We start from the raw sequence: 16,061 nt of genomic DNA, 5'->3' as shown, positions 1-16,061 counted from the left end.
AATAATATAAAAAAAATATCCCCGTCTCTCGAGAATACGGGTTTTATTGATTTACCAAAATAATTGTCGTATCGAAAATTTTTGCGCCGGGATACGCACGGGTCAAACCATAATCCGGATCAAAAAGTTAAAACACGGAAAATGTCCGGAATTGCCAGATTAAGTTAGGAAGGAGTTTTTCGAAGAGTTTCAGGTTGTTAAAATGCAAAAACGGATGAAGTTGGACGATTCCCGGCTTTATAAAATAGTTTTATAATTACTCAGAAAATAATTTATAAATCCATAATTCATTGTAAATTCATATAATTGCCCAAAAAAATACCAGAAAAATATCACAATTATCTATATTTTATTCTGGACAAATAAAAATTAGAATACTCAAATTTTATCCCACATAAACATCCAAACATCAATTCCAATTACCAGATAATTCACCAAAAATTCACAAAATAATCACATAATGATTATTTATTAATAAAAATAATTGTACGATATTTCCCGGATATTACAAAACAATTTCAATTTACCGATATCAATAAGATCGGCTATCAAATAACTTTTGAAAATAATACATTTAAGTAAATATTTTCAAAAATTAACAAGGATCGATATAACACTTAACAATTAGCACATTACCATTTAATGACACTGCTAAGAGGCTAACTTTGGATGATCATATCTCATTCATCTCTTAGCAATTTTGAGTGATTTAAAGTGCCTCGGAAAGCACTCTCGAAGAAGAATACATTCCAAATGTCACTCATTACGCGCATGCAGCATTCGTCCATTCAAATTATGGCTCAAACTGACTTGACAATGTGGGACTACTAGCCACATTTTCCAACACCTTATTCCTTACTCAATTTGTTATCTCAATAATCTCATTTTTAGTTAAATGTATTTTGTATATCCTACTTATTCAATTTAGAAACCTTTTTTCGTTACTTTTTATTCTCATAAACAAGATGAGAAAACTAACTATGAAGGTTTGCAAGAAGACTATTGTTTTTCTTTTGTAATTTAGGTGTGAATCGCGAAAAAGGTTTCTTACTTTTCTTATTCCATTATTAAAGCACTGCAAATTAAGTATATATTAGATATGCATTTGAGTTGGTTTATAATTTGCTGATAATAATGTTTTCTGAATCTAATTTTGCTACATGTATGTGTTGACAAATGTACAAAATGCTGCAGTAGTTATAGATAGCACACTAAAGACATAGTAAATATCAGATAATTTAATGTGACCGGCTCACGCCCCGAGGGAAGCCTTGAAGAAGCTCCCCGTCCGGAACTTCGTGAACAGGGACGCATATCAGGAGCTTGTTTTGATGCAGCTCAAGTTATCATTCCTTGTTTAAAGATATGCCTTTATTATCTGAATTAAGAAAAATTTTATTAAGTAAGTTAAGAACTATATTTCATAGTTTGTGTGTAGCGAAACCAACTTGTGTTTCTCTATCACTATAAAGATGTAATTATTCAACAAAATCAATAAAAAAAATTTGACTAGATATTTTTGGAATTTTTGAAGTTATAGTTTCTCTAATGAATTCATAAACAGTGTTTTAATTCTGAAGTGCCAAGAATGAAAGTAACTTTTTATACTGACTGTTATGTTTCTTCACTAATTACAATTTAAAATATCATCATTTTTTTACATGAGTGCAGATTAGAGGAATAGACTATAAGACAGTTGATGGCACTTGTGTGAGAGACTACATAGACATCACTGATCTGGTCGACGTACATGTAAAGACTCTTGCGCGTGTTGTGCCTGGGAAAGTTGGTATTTACAATTTTGGCACAGGAAAAGGTTAGCTCTGAACTTAACTGAAACTCGACATACAGACATCGTCACCACTCACCAGTTTCCAATATATACTAAATATGCAATTAGTTTTCACTACTACTTAATGTTGCACTAGCGCGCATTAATTTTGATATCACCACACTACTAGAAATAGTGCCTACGATATCACCCCTTTAACATCAGTTAGAAATGTCACCGATATTAAAAGCAGTTTTAACATCGGTCGCTTCACAACCGATGTTAAAGGTGTTGTAAGACATCAGTAGCTTAACCAACCGATGTCTATAATCGTTTTTTAAAAAAAAGGCCCTCTTCTTTCTTTCCCCCGTTAATACACCAAAAAATTCCCCCCTTAACCAAAAATTTTATTTTCAGTTTCCCCCCATTAACCAAAACTGTTTCCTCCCCCTCTCATTCTCTCTCTATTATCTCTCTCTTTCTCTCTCATTCTCTTTTCTCTCTTCTCTCTCATTGTCTTGTCTCTCTTCTCTCTTCTCTCTCATCTCTCACTGTCTCTCTTCTCAATCACTCTCTTTAACCTAAAACCTTTATTTTGTACAAAACTATTTATATGAATTAAACTCAATTAATTTATAAATCGAGCTCGATTGGTGCTAAAGAGCCTTGAAAGAAGTATGGACTACTCGATTAGTATGAGAAAAGTACGTTTCTTTCGAATTTATTTTCAAATTTTATGTTTTGATTTTAATCGAGTTTGTTTATAGGTCGGTCTCTAGAGCTTTGTTAATCTTAAAGTTGGGTTTGCTCGATTAGGTAACATTTCACTAAAGTTTTACATGCATGTGTATGTTTTGCTACTTTAATAGATGCATATGTATATATAAGTTGGGTTTGCTTCTGTCTCTCTGTTTATTCCTCTCTGTTCTTGTTTAATTTAGGAACTTTTTTTGTTTTTGAAGTATAATTGTAGAAAATATTTAATCGTGTAAACATGTGTATATATTAAACAAAACATTTAATATATATATATGCAAACTCATCTATTAAAATTTTAATCATTTAATGTATATGTGTAAACATGTGTAGTTGTAATTATGCGTGTAAACATGTGTAATTGTAATGCATAATTAATTTATATATTTGCTATCAATCCTGTTTAGTTGTGGAATTGTATATGTGTAAACATGTGTAGTTGTAATGCATAATTAATTTATATGTTTAATTATGCGTGTTACAAGCATTCGTATTACAAGCATTCGGTGATGCGTACGCTATGAGTATTGTATAATAGTTGTAATGATATGTTAAATATAATCCTAAATAAGTAAACAACTATATGTTACTTCTTAATGTTTGAAATGACAAACAGGTAGGTTGCTTGGTTGCTGATTGTCTTAAAAATATATGGACAAGTCGTGGATTTTCAAAGACATGGATTCTTTAGAATATGAGATAGGGGTTAAAAGTTTCTTAATATTTACAGAAGAAAACTCAAAGGATCTTAAGAATATCCCTTGTCCTTGTGGGCATTGTGTTAATTTTAGAAAATATAACATAAGAGTAATACGGGGTCATTTATATGAAAAAGGTTTTAGTTTGGGGTATACTGATTGGATTTGGCATGGAGAAAGTAGTTCTAAGAGTGTTAGGTCATCTGTCGGTAGTGCAATTCTACCTAAGGAGCAAAATACTCAATATGAAACGGTTGACATTTGTGAAGCTGCTTATAATTTAGATGATCAAGATTTGTATGACTTCAATAGGTTTGTAGCTGATGCAGACCAACCTTTTTATAAGGGTAGTGAATGTACGAAGTTAGAGTCAATGTTAAAGATACATAATTGGAAATCTAGGTTTGGTATTAGCGATAGCGCCTTCACTGATCTTCTCACTTTTATTGGTGCTTTTCTTCCTCAAGATCATGTGTTACCGGTTAATGCGTATGAGGCAAAGAAACTTGGGCCTCGAGTACATTAAATTTCATGTTTGTCCAAATAATTGTATACTCTACAGGGGTATAAATCTTAATGCATCTAAGTGTCCTAAATTTCGTTTATATCGCTAGAAGGTTGCAAAAGATGGTAAACTTAGGGTAAATAGTCCAGCCAAGGTTATGTGGTATTTTCCTATCATTCCTAGGTTTAAAAGAATGTTTAAATCTCCTAATACAGCTGAACAGCTGATTTGGCATTCAAAAAACAGCGATCAAATGATGGTCAGATGCAGCATCCGGCTGACTCTCCTTCATGGAGGAATATTGATTATCGGTGGCCTTCGTTTTCTAATGATCCAAGAAACCTTCGATTAGCTTTTGGAGCAAACGGTATAAACTCGTTTAATAATGGCCTAAGCAATAGGTACAGCTGTTGGCCGGTAGTATTGATAGCTTATAATCTTCCTCCATGGTTATGCATGAAGAGGAAGTTTATAATGTTATCAATATTAATTCCTGGTCCACACGAGCCGGGAAATGATATTGACGTATACTTGAAGCCGTTGAGTGATGATTTGAAGAAGCTTTGGGTAGAAGGTGAACCAAATGTCTATGATGCTTGTAGTAAATCCTATTTTACTTTAAAACTGGTTTTGATGTGGATCATAAATCTGTCTGATTGTGTTAATAAGGGTTACAAGAGCTGTCCCATATGTGGTGACGACACCGTTGCTAGATATTTAAGTCATAGTAAAAAAATATGTTATCAAGAGCATCGTCGCTATTTGGCTGACCATCACCCCTATAGGAGACAAAAGTTGGCTTTTAACGGAGAACTAGAGCTTCAACGACAACGTCCACCCCTTTTGGGTGAAGAAGTGTTAGCACAACAGGAACGGATTAAATTTTCTTATGGAAAGGAAATAAAGAAGTCCAAAAAGGTTGATTGTCCGTGGAAGAAAAAGTCTATTTTTTCCAGTTAATTGGAAGTTTCACCACGTTCTTCACTGTCTCGATGTTATCACATCGAGAAGAATGTGCGTGATAATCTGATGGGGACATTGTTAAATATGCGGCACAAGTGAAAAGATAGCGAGGCATCTCGTCTTGATATGCTTGACGTGGGTGTTAGGACTAATTTAGCTCCACGAGTAGGAGAAAAGAAAACCTACTAGCCTCCTTCTGCTTTTACTTTATCGAAGGCTGAAAAAAGAACAATGTTGTCGTCATTCTTGAATGTGAAACTTCTGTATGGACATGCATAGAACATTAAAAAATGTGTGTCCATGGCTGATTTAAAGATTTATGGGCTGAAGTCCCATGACTGCCACATCTTTATCCAACAGTTTCTCCCGGTTGCAATTTGATCCGTTCTTCTGAAACATGTTAGGGATACATTAATACGATTGTGTTTCTTTTTCAACTCCTTGTGCAGCAAAGTAGTCGATCTTTCGAAACTAGATAAACTGTAGTCAGATGTGATATTGACCTTGTGTGAGCTTGAAAAAAAAATTATGCCTCATTTTTTGATGGTATGATACATCTCACAGTCCACTTGGTTTGGGAATTGCGTTTGTGTGGACCAGTGTGCTATAGGTGGATGTATGCGTTTGAACGGTTTAATAAAGTGATGAAGAGTTATGTTAGAAACTGTTATCATCTGGAAGGTTGTATCACCGAAAGTTATCTTGGTGAGGAATCGGTAGAATTCTGCACCGATGTTAGGTCCCAATATATTTGTAGAAGGGGGGTTGAATACAAATAATACCGTTTAATCGAATAAAATGCGAAATAAAAAGGTGAAACAAAATTCAAGTTAAATAAAACTATTATTAAACTTGAAAGGTGTTACAACAACGGTATCGTTTACAAGGAATTAATCTCAAATCTATTATTACAAATCTAGAATAAATTCGACATGAACTTTTTCTATTTTTGCAATAAAAAGATCAAATGCTAAAAGCGATTTGAGATTAAGTTCTAGGGATTTCGATCCGCTAGATAGTTACACAAGAACAAGAAAAGTATTTCTAGTGGATTGGATTTAACAATAAATACTAGAAATAAATGATCTGTGTAGTTTGCAATAATTTCTCTGCAGGTTTCCTTGTTATGTGTTTTTCTGTTGAATATTCAATGCAGTGTTCTTGTTGAAAAATGATCTGCTTTCTGTTATTTAAGTAATCAAAACAATCCAATTGAATCAGCAAGACTTTCTGCAAGACTATCAAATGAACTGGCATGACAATCCATTTGAACTGGTAGAACTTTCGGCAAGACAATCTAAATAAACTAGCATGACATTCGATATGACTACTGATTGTCATACCGATTGTCTTCCTAATATAAAAGATAGTCTTGCTGGATTAAAACAGATATTAATCAAATAATAATTCTGAATTAATTAATCAATAAATTAATCTTTGCAGATTTAATTTATTTTCTTAATTAAATTATATGGCTTAATTAATTAATAGAGAATCAATACCAATCTTGAGCAGCAACCATTCCTCTGAAAATCTTCTGAAAAACACTGTCAATTACGAATCAATTCCACCACTTCAATGTTGACACTCGATGCACTGTCTGGTTCATGAGTGACTAACTTCCGTGACGTTTCTTCATGCCTTGACCTTGATACTCTTGATTTTCTTCAGACTAAATCCTTGTAATTAATTGATACCCTGACGAGATCTCTGTCACTTGATTAAATCCACAATCTTGATTTATATCACTGAGGCTTGATCAATTTCTTGAGCTTCTTCCAGTGAATTAAGGCATCAAGTCTATAGATGAACAATGTTACTTAATCCTTTGACATATGTTACTATGTGAGATCTCTCTGACGATAGATCCACTATTTACTTATTACATTCTTATTTGAGTTGAGTTAAATCCTCGAATAAACAAATAGGCTATTACATATGCCTTTCAATCTCCCCTTATTTGCTTGTTAGACAATAACAACAAATACCTAGAGTATAACTCAACTAACAAATAAGAAAAAGATATAAACAGTAATGCAAAGTAAATAGCAGAAAAGTTCTGGATTATATTTAACATTTTCCAGATTCCAAAAGAAATTTACAAGTGAATACAAGATAGATGTTCCTCTAGCCTGAACATATAACTACATTAGTCTATCTTGATTCATAAAGCTCTAATCATATTACATTGAGTTTTGAGCTAATTGAATTCAGTTGTCCTCTCTTCTGACTTCACCTTCTTCTAAATCTTAAAGCAGCTCCTTGTCAAACACATGATCCTTTTCTGAAGTGAAGTTGTCTGGTCTAACTGGTTGAACTCCAACTGTCTTTAGCTTATTCTTGAGTTGATTGTACCTTTTAATATTCTTTTCACAATAAGCTTGAATCAGATCAGCTGCTTGAGTTTTCAACATGGATGAATATCCAGCAGTTCTTAAGTGATGTTCCATCCAGACCAGATGTTTAGCTGAGTAGTCTTTAAGAGATTATGAATCGAGCTGGCAGATTTGAAGACAGTCAGACTTAAAGAATCTTACCTGATGAGGATTGTTGACCACTTGAGGACTAGCCCTGCTGGCAAACTCTTTGAGTCTTTCTCGAAGAACTTCATTCAATTTTGAGCTTCTTTTGACTTTGTTGAGAAGAACCCAAATCTCTGACAAAGAACGATTCTCAAACAGATGAAGTGACACCTTGAAAGATCCTTCGCTCTGACAATATACAAATATGCTCATCTCATTTAGGGATCTGTCAAAGGCAGTTGTGATCCTTGAGACTTCAGTCTTTATAGCATTCATGTACATGTCATTATTTGGATTAGAGATCTCCAGCTTGTCCAGAAGATGTAGAAACTGTCTATCATTGTTTGTGCTCAGCTGAGGCATATCAAGTACTCTCCTAGCTTCATCCCATTTTTCACCAATCTTCAGTCTAACATCTCTTCTCCTTTCTTGAGGTTTAATGTCATGAAGACGTTGCTTTCGAAGAGTTTCTGTTCTTTGTATGTCTTTCCTCATGTCAATGATCTGGGAGACCTTTTTGAGTTCAGCTTCTTTTCTTTTCATCTATGACTGCTGCTGCTGAAACTCTTTCTCAAACAGAGGATCCACTGGAGCTTCCTCTTCCTATTCTCCAAAATCACTTTCCTCCTCAGCTTCAAAGAAACCATCTTTATCTTCCAAGACTGGTTCAGTGGGAACATCACAAATATCAAAGTCATCATGTTCTCCACTATAGTAGATATCATCAGGCTTCCCTGTGCCTCCAGCAGACAACTCTTTTTCTTTTCCCTTATCACTTCTCCCTTTCTTCTCCCCCTTAGTTGAGGAATCCTCTACAGACTTTCCCATAGATCCTCCATGACCTCCATCACCTTCCGAGCCTGAGCCTCCACCAGACGGCCCTTCAAAGAAAGTCCTTTGTTCTTCATTAGGGCAGTGAGAATTTTTGATCATGTAGTACAGGTGCTTCATCCCCTCATTCAGATGTTCCATGTCCGTCCCTATCTTCAGAAATCTGGAAGAATCTAGTGAATGATTCATTTCAACCAAGTCTTCAAGAGAAGTCATTCTTGTATGTAGAGAGCAGAAGTTTGAAATGTCGTCAGCTGATAACGTTGGAGATTCCTGGATTGAATTAAGCTTTGGTACAACAGATGTCTTTAAATCTGATATTTCAGTCCTGATAAGAGCCAGCTGATTATTGACAGAGGTGGAAGAAGAAGACCGTTCAACCACTTGTGCTTTGAATGATTTAGCTTCAGCCTGACTTTTTGCAATTTGTTCCTTGAGATCAGCAATTTGAGCTAACAGATTTTCAGTGTTTGTGTCTGTGTGTGTGCTCATCTGAATATCTCTCCTGTTTAATTCACTCATCTCACGTGCATGTGTATCTCTCAATATAATTGCTCGTGAGGAGTCTTCCTGAGGCTGATCTTTTGTACCTGCATTTAAAATCACCCTAGCCTCTTCAAGAGAGGTCAGTAGTGGTGCAATGGGAATTCGCGAGTCCCGATCCTCAGTCAAACCTATCATTTCATGTGAAATAGATGTCTGAATTGCTTCAGGGATAGATTGACCGAGTTGCCCTCTACTTTCTCCAGATAAATCTGTGAGTGGAGAATCCCGTGAGGGAGCCAGAGGTGTTGGATCTGGGAGGGGAGAAAATGACTCTATTAAAGGTGGCTGAGAGTCATATTTTCCCTCAGAAGCATGTGACTGCTCTTCTGCCGTAACTATGGAAGGCACTGTAACTGACTCTATGTGCACTCCTCGCTCCGTGTCCTGAGTATCATCTACTGGTCTGTATGCTTCCATTGTGAGTAATGGAATTGTGCTTGACTCAGTACAGGATGCCATGGCCCTATGGTGAATTTCAATAGATTTATCCTGTTGAGAGGATGTTTCTAGTAACTGTTCAGTGGCCATTTCAAAGTCCATGTCCTGTTGGGAGGACAAGGATGGGCTTTCAGATGCCTCAGTAAATGTTCTTCTTTTCTTCGGAGGAGGCAGAGCTGAGGGTTCATTCACATCCACCAACAAACTACTTCCTATTAACCTTCTAGGCAACATTTTAGACAGTGGGGGAGAGGTTGAGATAGGTTGTGACTCTGTGTTTGGCTCTGTGACCTGGGATTGAAGCTGTGGTTCTACAACTTCATGGTCAGTCCTATCAACCACTGGGGGTCTTCTAACAGAAGTAGGAATAGGTTGAGTTGGAGGAACTATTACCTGTAGAGGAAGAGCATCTGATTCTTGAGCCTGGGTGGTTTGAACCACTGGAGGTTGAGCTTGTTGTTCATGACCGGGAAGATTGAAGATAGGTAAGGGAATATAAGTGGCCATGAAAGCAGATACAAGTACTGGAACTTGCATGAATTTGAAAGTTGTGTCTTGGCGGGTGTAAATCTTTTTGCTTACAGGAGGGGGTTCGGTTACTGCGGAGTTAGCAAAAAGGGCTTTATGCTCAAGTGAGAGAATATGTCTATGAGCATGAGAAACGAGCAGCTGCTATGAGCATGAGAAAACGAGCATAGTAACACGAGACCCTACGATTTGTAGAATGATCACGTAAAGCAGTAGTGAGACGTCTCAAGAGAATGGGTAAAAGTAGTTTTCCAAAATTGATCCTTTGATTGAAAACAACCGCAAGACCAATATACTGCAGAGTGGAAGTGATGTTGTGAAAGTTGGATTTAGTGTAGTTGGCAAACACTTTAGAAAGTGTATCGAATAAAATGTCCCATTCAGACACCAAATTGGATTTTGATAACTTGGTTAAATTAATTACCCCCTGATAGTGAATAGCATGGAAAAAGTTTGAAATATCATTTTCAGAGGGCAAATTACAGAAATTGTCCATAGGAAGATTTAAAGCTCGATTGACGACTGTTTCATCAACCACATACTGTATGTTTGCCACGGTGAATAAAAAAGATTTAAAATCATCGGCCACAGTAGAGGTTGTGCAAATTAGTCTGAGCAGATCAACATTTAAAATCACATTTGATTTAATAGCAGAGCTAACAATCGAATGGTCATTTAAAAATCTAATCCATGGCTTAAATTTTTCTACATCACATTTATCTGGATTAAAGTAACCAACAAGATTATGCGAAACAATTTGAAAATTTTGAGCCATTTTAAAAATAATAATAATAAGACACACACTTTCAGAATTTTAAGAATAATATTAAGAAAATTTGAATTAATTAAATTAATTTAATAATTCAAATTAAATCAATTATAATTGAAAAATTTAGAAAGAAATGTATCTCGTTAAAATTCTTAACTCACAAAAGCATATTTGAAAAACCACAAGACACGAAACAGAAATTAAAATAAAAATACCCAAAATCAAACAAACACAAAACGATTTTGAGGGGAACAAAACGAAGTGCAAAAGATTTAAAAAAAATTTGGTAGCACTCCTGTATGTATATACGTGTATGTATATATCAGGAGTGATGTTTTAGTTTGCTGAGTAAAAACTCAAGCAAGGAAGACAATGGCGATGGAATTGTTGTTTGGTCGAAGAGAGAGAGAGAGAGAGAGAGAGAGAGAGAGAGAGAGAGAGAGAGAGAGAGAGAGAGAGAGATAACTGTTGGATTTTGAAAAGAAGGAAATGAACTGATAAAAAGTAAAAGAAACAAACAAAAAAAATGTTAAGTAGGACAACTGGTATGACAATTCGGGATAGTCTTACCGATTGTCATACCGATAGTCATACAAGGCAATTTTGAGAAAACAAAAAAACAAAACAAACAAATAAAACAAATAATAATATATAACTGGTATGACAATCTGATAGTCATACCGATTGTCATACCAGTACAAAATAAAACATAATATATCTTATATTAATTTTATTACTGGCATGACAATCAATAGTCATACCAATTATCTTGCCAGTTATAAAATTAAACTGATTTAAAAATAAACAGTATTAGTACTAGAATGACTTTCTGCAAGACAATTTCAATTGTCTTGCCGATTGTCATTCTAGTTATAAAATAAATTGAGTATTTAAATATACTGAATAATTAACATAAAAACTGTTAAAAACACACATAAAAATACAGAATATAGAAAATATTACAATTACAGAAAATTAAAATGAATATGGCAGAAAATATTTACATAATTAAAATAATTAAAATATTTCAGAGATAATAATATTTTCAGTCCAAAAATAGATTTCTTTTGAATTTTAACAAATAAAATTCATAGAAAAATATTTTTAGAGAAAATAAAATATTCTGAGACATTAAAATTAACAAGTTGAGTAAATAAATAAGATAAGATAATAAAAATTACATCAAAATAAGCAGGAAATTTTGGAAAATGATAAAATAAATTTGCAAGTGAATTTTTCATTTATGAAAAATTCATTTGTAAATTCACTCAAGAACAGATTTCAGATATTCACAAGTTTAATCACTAAAGCTATTCAACGTACCCAATTTACCAACTAATTTGGTAAATGTGGATTCATCAAGAGGTTTAGTGAAAATATCTACTATTTGTTCTTCTGTTGGAACAAAAAATAGTTCAATAGTATCATTCATGACGTGCTCTCTAATAAAATGATACCTGATGTCGATGTGCTTTGTCCTCGAGTGCTGCACAGGGTTGTTGGTGATGGCTATTGCACTTGTATTGTCACATAAAATAGGAATTTTGTTCAATACAGAGCCATAGTCTCATAGCTGGTTCCTAATCCACAAGATCTGAGCACAGCAGCTTCCAGCCGCAATATATTCAGCTTCGGCCGTTGAATTTGAAACTGTTTGTTGTTTCTTGCTGTACCATGAGACTAGTCTGCTACCTCTGTAGCTTGTGACATCTACCTTAATGGAGTTTTCACATGGTCCAAGCTTGACAGCTGTAGTTGACGGAGTCCTTGCTGATGCAGAATCCTCTAGATTGTACTTTTTGAGGAGTTCCTTGAGATACTTGGATTGACAAATAAAAGTTCCATCTAACCTTTGATTTACTTGTAATCCAAGAAAGAACTTCAGCTCTCCCATCATGCTCATTTCAAATTTGTTGTGCATTAACTTAGCAAATCTCTTACAGAGATTATCATTAGTAGACCCAAATATTATATCATCCACATAGACTTGGACTAATATTGTATCATTCTTATGCTTTTTAGAAAAGAGAGTTTTGTCTATGACACCTCTAATAAAGCTATTTTCAATAAGAAATTCAGATAGAGTGTCATACCATTTTCTCGGAGACTGTTTGAGTCCATAGATAGCCTTGAAAAGAAAGTAGACAGAATCCAAATGATCTGGATCTTCAAAACCAGGAGGTTGCTCTACATATACCTCTTCATCCAGCTTTCCATTCAGAAAGGCACTCTTGACATCCATTTGATAAACTTTAAAGTTAGAGAATGCTGTAAATGCCAAAAATATCCTGATGGCCTCTAGTCTAGCCACTGGAGCATAGGTTTCATCATAATCAATGCCTTCAGCTTGTGAATACCCTTTAGCTACCAGTCTTGCTTTGTTTCTTATAACCACACCATCTTCATCTAGTTTATTCCTGAATACCCACCGAGTACCAACAGCTCTCTTGTGTGTAGGTCTAGGTACCAGTTTCCAGACTTGTTGACTTTCAAACTGATTGAGTTCATCTTGCATAGCAATCACCCAATCTGGATCAGTCAGTGCTTCCTCAATCTTCTTAGGTTCCATCTCAGAAAGAAATCCTGAGAACAGACAGTCATTTTGAGTAGCACGTCTAGTTCTGACTCCAACATCTGGATCACCAATAATCAACTCAAAAGGATGAGCTTTATTCCAGACAGTCTGTCTTGGAAGATTTGATCTTGATGATTCGCCTTGAAATTCATTGGGATGTTGTGTCCTACTAGTTGATCCTTCAGCATCTCCCCCTGAGTTGTTGTCATGTTGACTTGAAGATTCTCCATCAGTAGCAGTGGTATCTCCATTGTTGCCAAAGTTTCCATCACCATTACCTTGAGTATCATCATGATTAACAGGTTCTTCACCAGCAACAACCTCAGGTTCTTGACCATGTTCTGATTCTGAATCTGACATATCATCAAACTTCAGTTTCTCAGAAGGATCTTCAGTTTGGATACTAGGGAGTTTAGTGTCATCAAATGTAACATTGACACTTTCAGTTACTTTGTGTTGATCAATGATATACACTCTGTATGATCTTCTTCCATATCCAACAAAAATACCCTCATATGCCTTTGCCTCGAATTTACCACGACGATCATCTCCATCCTTGAGCACGAAGCATCTAGCACCAAATACATGAAAGTATTTGATAGAAGGTTTCTGTTCATTCAAAATCTCATAAGGAGTTTTCATGAAGTCTTTGTTGATTAGAGTTCGATTCTGAGTATAACATGCAGTATTGACAGCTTCAGCCCAAAAGTACATTGGAAGACCTGATTCACTTAACATCGTTCTTGCAGCTTCAATCAATGTACGATTCTTCCTTTCTACCACTCCATTTTGCTGAGGGGTTCTAGGAGCTAAAAATTGTCTGGTAATCCCTTTGTCTGTACAGAATCCATTGAGAAGTGAATTCTTGAATTCTGTTCCATTATCTGACCTTATTGCTCTAACAGGGACATTAGAATCTAACTCGATCAACTTGATATGATCAATCACAACTTGTGGTGTTTCATCCTTAGAGTGAAGGAATAAAACCCACGTATACTTGGAATAATCATCAACTATCACAAGACAGTAACACTTCTTTGACATCGAAAGGACATTAACTGGTCCAAATAAATCCATGTGTAATAATTGCAGAACACCAGTTATGGAGGATGTGTCAGTGCCTTTGTGACTTGCTTTCTTTGACTTTCCTTTCTGGAAAGCCTCACATAGTCCTTCTGGGGAGAATTCCAGCTAAGGCAGACCTCAGACCAATTCTCTTTTGACAAGAGAATTCATTGTTTTGAAATTGAGATGAGAAAGTCTCTTGTGTCATAGCCAACTCTCATTTGTCGATGCCTTTGCATAGAAACAATTGACTTCAGGATTGCTTCCAGAGTTCATGTCAGCTACGAATAGATTTCCTTTCCGGATTCCCATCAAGGAGGGTTTTTCACTTTTCTTGTGCAGAATCTGACACTTCAGCTTGTCAAATAAAACAATGTAGCCGTTGTCACAGAACTGACTAATGCTAAGCAGATTGTGTTCAAGTCCTTGCACAACATACACATTTTCAATGATAACATTTCCATCTAGCAAACAGCCATATCCCTCAATTAAACCTTTGCTGTTATCTCCAAAGGTAAACACTAGGCCAGCTTTCTCAACCACATTTGATAGCAGGGCTCTATCTCCGGTCATATGTCTTGACGATCCGCTGTCAAGAATCCACACTACCGGTTGTACCTGTTTAATGCCCTGCAATACAAATGGATTAGACCTTCTTCGGAACCCAAGCTTGATTGGGTCCGGCATACTTGTAAAATTGGCCTTTATCAGGCAAAACAACATTCTTAATTTTAATGTTCTCAACTTTCTCAATGACTGGACATTTGACCTTGTGAACAGCCTTGACAAATTTCTGTTTAGGCTTAGGCACAAATGTCTCATTTCTAGCTTTAGGAGGACTAGCAGTCTTAGACCTATCATGCTTCCTATTATTCACATGCTGACGAGGAGTAGTCTTATCATTAGAAACATGATTACCATTAAAATAAGCATACATCAGATTAAAAGCACAAGACATACAATTAGAGACACCACATGCTTTATGAGAGAGATTAACAACAGGCAAGATATGCATGTTAGACATGGCAGTTTTGTTATCCAACTCATGTGTGTCTGAGTTAATCTCAGTTGCTTTCACAACTTTGACTGGAACCTTTGGCACACTTGAATTGGAAACAACTTTCTCATTAGCAAGATCTTCAGCATGGATTTCTTCTTGAATAATAAATGAGGTCTCATCTGATTAGAATCATAAGAGTTCTTCCTAAATTGTTTTGGCTTCCCGCATTCTGTGGCAAAGTGTCCCAACTCATTGCAGTTGAAGCATCGAATGGTGCTTCGATCAACCATCCCTGTTTTGTACCTACCACTGCTGGTGTTAGAGGATGAAGATCCACCTTTCTGGAATCTGTTGTAGTTGGACTTGTACTTGAACTTGGGATTCCTTTTGAATCTGACATTTGAGAATCTCTTGACAATCAGGGCCATTGACTCATCCTCCAATTGCTCCAGTTCTTCCAAGGAATAAAAATCATCTCCTGATTCATTTGTAGTAGGAGGATCAAATTCTGCTACTATCACATTTCTTCAACCTTGGAAGACTGTACCATTATTTCTGACTGTTGAGATTGTTGTTGTTGTTGTGGTTTTTGTTGTTGATCTTCAGCTACTAGAGCAGTAGACGTGCTGACCACTCTTCCTTTCCCGTAAACTTCCTTCTGTTGAATCTGCTCCAACTCATAAGTCTTTAACACACCATAGAGCTTTTCCAAAGAAATCTCACTCAGATCTCTTGCTTCTCTTATGGAAGTGATTCTATGTTCGAGATGAGTTGGCAGTGTTAAAAGGAACTTTTGTTGACCTCCCTCATGGAATAGTATTTACCATTAATGTTCAGGTTGTTGATCAATGCATTGTACCTCTCAAACACTTCAGTGATTCCTTCTCCTGGATTGGATTTAAAGTATTCATACTCAAAGGTTAGGATTTCTAACTTGTTCTCCCTAACTTCCTCTGTGCCTTCATTAATAACCTCAATAGTTTCCCAAATGTGTTTGGAATCTTTACAGTTCATCATATGTCTATTCATCAAGGGATCAAGGGAATCTACTAAAATTAATTGAAGGCTAGCATCCAGGGAGGCTTCTTCTTTTT

The 16,061-nt window shown here is 35.6% G+C and overlaps 1 pseudogene; it reads left to right on the top strand.

Annotated features, from left to right (window-relative positions):
- Window positions 1–980: 980 nt before the first annotated feature.
- The window catches only part of LOC141719727 (UDP-arabinose 4-epimerase 1-like), a 60,845-nt pseudogene continuing 45,764 nt past the window's right edge, over window positions 981–16,061 (top strand).

This window comes from Apium graveolens, chromosome 4 (assembly GCF_009905375.1).
Source record: "Apium graveolens cultivar Ventura chromosome 4, ASM990537v1, whole genome shotgun sequence".
Classification (NCBI taxonomy): Eukaryota; Viridiplantae; Streptophyta; class Magnoliopsida; order Apiales; family Apiaceae; genus Apium; species Apium graveolens.
The sequence above is the reverse complement of the archived record's forward strand: the minus strand, read 5'-3'. Positions and strand labels throughout refer to the sequence as shown.